Here is a 7569-nt window from a genome sequence, read left to right as displayed (position 1 = left end):
AATATTTCCATAGTCATCTTATGCAAATCAGAAATATTTTTCCTAATTGCGCTTCAAAGTAATGTAACTAGTCTTTGGGAGCACATGTTGAATTCTTTGTGGCCCTCTTGAACAGGAATGCTGTGTGAAGTATGAGTGTCTGAACTAACTATGGTCTCTTGCACATCTAGAAATAGTAAGGGGAAGAATTCATAGAGAAAAAATGTTGTTTCTAAGGACAGATTTTGGTTATGTAGTGGTTGACTATTTCAAGTGCTATCTTTTACCAACTTTTTAAAGATCAATAGCCTATTATTTAATACAATTTGTTGAAAGATTTCTAGTATTTTTCAATCTTGGTTTCTCACATCAAACAGCAATCACATTATCCATCAGTGCATTTACAGTGCATTTCTGAATATTAATTTCTATTGCTGTGTAATTTTTAAAAACTTTCTTTAAATTGTTTTCTTAGTGACGTGGATATTTTTAGGTTACTACAAATTGTGGAAGAAAAATGTATATGAAGATGTGAACAAATACTTGGTTCATTAAAAATTCCACACAAATTCTTCTTCTAGCTTTATTATTAAAAAAAATAGCATATAGTTTAATCCTGACTAGCAGACATTAGCTTTGTTTCTTTTCCTTCAGTTGTAATTCAGAAGCCCATTTGCTGTCTACCTTTAATCATATTGTTTGGTAATGAAGAATGAATGGTTTTCAGGAAAGAAAGACAACTTGGAGTAGTGATATCAATCCTGCTCTAAACTATTCAAGCAAAAACCTCTTATTAAAGTGTTAGCAACATGCAACACCAAGTCTATGGCTTTCTTTATTTTCATTTGGGTTTTGTGGAGCAGGATCCTACGGTTTTACACAGGCTCACCAAGACCTTGACATCATGAAAAGAATACTGCCATGGAAGAAAACAGAGCCACAAGCTGAGGGTCTCATTAGATTTCTACCTTGGGAACACTGTCTGAATTTGAACTGCAGATTTGAATACTTTTTAATTTTTCCTGATTTTGTGGTAATAAGTAACACATTTAAACTGTTGTGAGCAGCACCTAAAACATGCAATATGAAAAGACCACACAATTTAAGCAAAAATAAAAACTCTACTGTTTTGCTTGAATTAATATAACTGCACCATTCAGACGCTCCTCACTACTGAGTAACCAGATCCATCATTTTAATTCTATTTACAATATAGCTAATATTACAGTGTTATTGTGCTTTCATAAATAAAAATATTAGAGATTTGTTTGTAACAATTGCTGAATGCTACTTAAAAAATACAATAAATAATCATTTGGAACATCATGTTTTAAGTTGAGTGACGCAGGGTATTTTTCTTCTTCATTTATCAGTGGGAAATGTTCCCTTAAAACTGCTGGTTTATGCAGGAGAATTCTAATTTTCTTTCAGGAAAAAAAAAAAATCAAAACAAAAAGTGTTGCTTTAGAAATTCAGAGCATCCTGGGATGAAAACTATTTCAGGTGTCAAATTGAATAAGATACTTTGATTTAGAATGTCAAGCAGAAACCTCTGTCAGGTCTCATAAGAATTCTAGAACAATTTCCTCAAGCCATCATTCTCTGCATTGTCCTCTCTCTATAGATGGCCTTTTCTGCGATACCTTTCTGTCCTGCAACTCTGAAAGAGTGCTTCAGAGGAGTTATAGATTAACGCTGGAATACAAGCCACAGAGAAGAAAGAGAGCAAAAGGCACCTGAATCACAGTATTTGGGCAGCACAGGCATTGCAGGTACATTCAGTGCATACAGGTCAAGAGCTCCTGAACCAAGCAAAACCACTTTGGTTCTAAAAGTAAAAACTCAACAATTTTACTTTTCTGAATCCAATTTCTTTGTAATGTTCCAGGCCAGTATTCATGATAATAATAATTTTTTGTACAGAGGTTTTTCAAAAAGGTTTATCTGAACTCAGCAAAATATTGCTTTTAAAAAAGAGAATCATGTTTTTACTTCTAAGTCTAATGTATCATTTTATTTTGCCATAATATTTTGACATCTTTTTTCTCAGCATTTCAGACAGAATGATTTTTGGCATTCACACATACTTTAGATAATTGTTTAAATATCTTTTCAAAAAGTTAGGAAAAAATATTGTTTATCTTTCAATTTATAGCAATGACATTGCTATCAGTCCGATGACACTGCTAATTCCAGTGCAACAAAGATAATTTATCATTTATTTTCTGTGTATTTAGAACCTAAGTGGAAATAAAGCAAAATTCTGTCAAATTTGCAAACTTGGAAATAATGCAAAACTCTGTTCATTTGTTATACTCAAGCAACTTTAGCTGAAATATATGGGAGTGCATGTAAAAGTCAAAAATAGGTCAACAGACAAAGTTATTTCATATTCCAAGTGCACTGAAATTTTACAAAAAGGAGAACAATGACAGAGTTTCAACAGTGACAGTTCTGGATACACTTTTGTATAATGACAAATCTGTTGTATTTACCTGTTGTGACTAGTAGTTAAACAACATCCTGTAATTCAGGATACAGCACAATAAGATATGAAATGGAACAGTCATAAATAGGCAATTTAGGAAACAAAAGCTGCTTAACTGACATCTATCACATACCTTGACCTTTGACATTCATCATACACTGCTGGGCCTACCTGAAAATTTAGTTAGCTAGTAGTTCAGCTTTTTTATTTTTCCTATTTTTTAGGAAAGCTCTAAAAAATAAAACAAAATATATATATTACTTACAGTCTTTTTTCCAACTCATTCACTGAAGATTTGATTCAAGGTAGTCAAAATTTAGGTAAAATAAATAGCAATTTTGTACTTGCAGGCTTTGATCTTACAGTGATGCAGTAGCAAAGATCTGTGTGAGGGTCTGTCCACGTGGCAGTCAATTCAGGCTCAGGCTGTCAGGGAGGTGAATTGTCTTGTGACACTAGACCAGGACTCAAGAGACAACGATCTCCCCAGGACTACTTATTGGACCTCCGTAAGTTGTTTAATTTTTCTGAATTTTCAATAAATTGTCTTTGAAAAGGGAAATGTCAACTTAATCTCTTCCCCTTGGGAATATGATTATAAATTCATCAATGTTTGTAAGATGCTCGGGTGTTAAGGTGTTTTGGTAATGCATATTTGTTGCCAGCAATGTGCCTGTAGCATGCGTAAGAGGACACTTCTCAAGACTCTGATGCCGAATGTCAATTAAAATGAATGCCACTTGACTGTAAAATACACTCTAGATCAATTATTCATATATAAATAGCAAAATAACGGCTATTGGACATGCAAAATTTAATAATACTATCAGGAAAGTAATGCTTTTCTTGTGTTGTTTCTGGGTATGTAAGTCTGACTTTTATCTCCTTGATTTCCTTAGCTAATATATTACTGAATAAAAATGACCATGGCAGGCTGTAGCAACAGACTTAGGAAGGGACTACAGAAATTTGTGTGTAGCAGGTCTTTAAATACAAACTAACTAGCCTCACCTGGGTGAGTACTAGGGGACGGACTGCAAGCAGCGGCTAGGGTTGCACATACTTTCTAAATGGCCTATCTCCCATTGCTATTGTCAGAGACAGAATTAAAAGAAATGCACCCATTTTTCTTGTAAGTCTTACCAGTTACACTCCGACGTCATTCAGAAACTAATCCAAAAATTCAGCAGGAGTATTGCCAGTGACTGTAAATAACTTTCTTGATCACCTTTGAAAAGTTGCCTAGTCTCAGGTCTAGGAGATTGCCTGGGATTTGCACTTTTTATAGAGGAATCATCTGAAAGCACCTGAACTTGACAAGTTTCAATGGAAAGTTGTCAGTCTTAACACTGATGTTAACCAATATGGTTTGTACTTTCTCACATTCACAGCTGTGTAACCATCAGGAAAAAAATGAATGCAGCCTTTGGGTCACTTGGGACTTTTTCGCCTTTTGCCATCAAAATCAGAACATATTTTGATTCAACAGAATATCAGTGGTCTCAAGGTGATGGGATACACATAGTGGAACCATCTCACATAAAAACATGTATGTCCACAGCCCGCTCTGACAGATGCCTCACCAGAGGCAGCTCTTCTTTTGTTCTATCACCATTTGTGATTCACAGAGCAACTCTGTAATTGTTTTTACCAGTATAATTTTATACTTCAAAAAGAAAATATTAGGGTGTGTGAAAACTACTTCGGCATCATTCTTAACATTTCATTTCTCTAAGAAAAGCAGATGTAGAATGGCTGCATTTTTAATAGTTGCGTAAGACCACTCAGAACCAAAAACGACAGGTCCAATGTGTGCAGCACTTTACTTCATATGTGTGCATTTCAGTGTAATATTTCACAAGCTGTGCTATACCACACACCATAAATGTTACAGACAAAATCATCAGCAAAAGCTTCATCTCAAAAGTTTCACTGGCTTCATTATACGCACCATGAATTAAGAGCTCGCAGGACAAAATTTGCACATATAATTAAATATCTGAATAAAATATGCCCCGGTTTCCCTCATATTGAGGGAAAATGTACCAAAAATATATTAACTATGTCAAGAGTAGATCTTGCTTCCTTACAAATCAAACTGCTGCTGGTTTTTTTTTAACTATATTCAATTGAGCTCTGTTGAAATCAGCTGTGACTAAATTGACTCACTTGATATTTTAAGCTCCTGAAACTATAGCTTGGTATTTCCTCATTTATCCTTAAAATAATTTCCTTGATTAAATTTAGCTAAGATTAAACTATTTTCACCTGTGACAGGCCTTTGACACTAATTTTTGATGACAGGCACAAGTCTTCTTTACAGCATTATTTCTTTCCTCTTTTGTCATCAGTAAGTACCTTTATAAAGAAGGTCAGCCCCATGGAACCCCTACAGTATGAACATAGAGAAGTGAAGAGTGAACCTAGGATTCACAGTAAAGCCCACAAGCAATTTTCAAGAGACCAGAGGCTGAGGTGCAAATTTCATGTAAAACTAGGCAATATGGGAAAAATTTGGCAATATATATTCTTGTTTTGATTTGTAGGTGGAAAGAGAAAGAGAAGGTAAACGAGCATCTAGACATTTTCCTTTGGGGGGCAGAGAGGGGATGTGGTGTGAGGGGATGAGAGGGAAAAAGAGAGGAAAAAGAAGTCTAATTCTGGGGAGTGCTTTAGAGCTCAGCACCATCCATTCATTATAAGGAAAAGCAAGTGCACACAAAGTTATAGAGTCAGATTTTACATCCCCAATCACAAATGAACAGCACCTGACTGCATCAGCAGCCCCTCTCAGATCACCAGGAGACGCTGAATAGGAAAGTCCAGTGGTTTAAAGGACTGGACCTTGCCATCCCACCTAACTTGTTTGTGTTTTATTCAGTCAAATTGCCTTCTGTAAATGAAAATGGGAACAGGAGTTTTCTCAGAGAGTCACACCACCCTGAAAAAACAGCCTGCAGACAACTTCAGAGCGGCCTCGGTTGCTATGCAGAGGAAAACAAGAAAAGAGTTGCCCTGCCACTCCTTGTTTCATACACATAAAAGACAATATTTCATGCTGTCAGACAGTAACAAAATGCCTGTGTTCAGGGCAAGGATCTGGTCTGGCTTTTTTACAGCTCCACCAATCCCCAGCTCACAGCTCAGCAGGCTTACTCACTCCTACAGCTGCAGTTGGCACCTGGAAACTTAAATAACCCGGCCGTGCCGGAAAAGAAAAACCAGGCAGGCAGCAAACAGGAGAGTGGATAGAGGGGAAAGAGCAGAAGAAAGATAAGGAGAAAGCAGCTAAGTGAGAAAGAGGAGGTAAAGCAAAAGAAAGGGGGAGGATTATTCCTGATGATTATAAGGAACTAAACAGCTTGAATTTGTTTAAGTAGCATGACAAGAGGCATGGAGAATCAAAAAAAAAAAAAGTTACCACACACAGGAAAAAACAATGGCTCCATTTTGAGAGTGCCAACTGTTTACTTAAAGTATCAAACCCTTTTGCTAATGTACTTTTCTCCTCAGTCCGTTAATTTTCCCCCCAAGAGACCTGGTCCTGTAAGCACTTCGAAGCTGGTAACTGCACCTCATGCAACCACTCTGCTCCCAAGAGCTGCCCAGGTGTTAGGAACCCTCTCTGTGATGTGCATATGTTTTCACACAATATGCATTATCCATTATACATTTTGAATAACTAAATGTAATCTTGATGTGTTCATGCACAGCCTCAATACACTGTTCTCTACCAGGATCTTTTCCCAAAAAGCGAGTGGCAGCTGGGGCCATGGTACGGTAAAGAATATTTAAACAATATAGAAAAGATTAATGACATAATTTCAGATAATGAAATGTTTGCATGATAGCTTCATATGAATCATACATGAATGTCAACATTTCATCACGAAGAAAGTACACTGGATTTTCCACCTTAACACCATTTGCTAGATACTGCACTTGTCTCATCTGATGGAATCGCTTGCCTTAAAATAAGAAACTGTGATTTTCTAGGGGAAAAACAAAATCAAAAACCACAGCTGAAGTAACGTTACCTTTGCTTTTGTAAGAAGCAGAGGTGGACTCTGCTGGCCTGCTCTAAAGCCTGTCCTTGTCCTCCACCCCAGGCAAGCCTGCAGTGCCTGGCACTCCGGCGAGGCATTACTCGGCATGAGGCAGGAGAGGCGAGCAGAGCCGGTGGCAAGGCAAGGGTTCGGGAGGTAACCAAGGGCCAGACACTGTCCCTGATGCAGAGGCCACTCGGTGCAATCCTAACTCACTAGAATACTTGTGCTGATAGCTGTTATCCTTGAAAGCAAGCACTCTCCCTCCCATGAAAAGTTAGGTTGCTTTAGATAATAGTTTATCTGCTGTTAAAAGCTTATCAAGAGAATTTAAACAGATATTTACAGTCTGAGAAAAGAACAGCCTAGTGCATGCCTCGCGTCTTGGAAAGGCCCTGTCCTCACCAGGCACTGAAGAAGGGCTCAGCTGCATTTTATGGTTTGAAAAGCAAAGATGAACTTCCTCTTTGTTCCGCAGTGTCGGTGAACTCTGAACTGCTGCTGTCTCCAGGGGGAAAACAAAGATCTAACACCGCATGGATCCTCCCATGCAAACTGACTGTAGCGGCAGAACTGTGGCTTGGTTGTGGGAGGAAGAGTATTTAGCAGCTGCCAGGTTAAAGTGGAGGAAAGGCAAAAAGAAATTTGACTTCAGTGGTCAGTGACACAGCTACTAGCTGTGTTAGAAACAAAATTATGCTGTTTGACATTTATTTCATAACATCAGGCAAATTATTTCTGTAATATATGAATAAGTTTTTCATAGAAGAGAACCGAGAAACCTTCATAATATTTCAATTATTTGATGGATTAAACAAGTGAAAAAAAGCCCCAAACTTCTTTTTTATGACGACTGAGGGTCTTGTAGGATGTGCAGGACATGTAGCTGACCCATGTGAAAGTTATAAGCAACATAAGAACAGGCATTTCAGTCCTTGGAAAGTCATTTGCAGAACAGCTTCTGTCTCCCTGTGGCTACTGAGCTCTGTGAAGAAGAGATGATTCTAATTCCTCTGGTAAACACATAGGTAACTTCAAAGGGAAATCAGTGCCAGT

This window comes from Tyto alba, unplaced genomic scaffold (assembly GCF_018691265.1).
Source record: "Tyto alba isolate M040663 unplaced genomic scaffold, T.alba_DEE_v4.0 Super-Scaffold_27, whole genome shotgun sequence".
Taxonomy (NCBI): Eukaryota; Metazoa; Chordata; class Aves; order Strigiformes; family Tytonidae; genus Tyto; species Tyto alba.
This window is presented reverse-complemented; position numbering follows the sequence as displayed.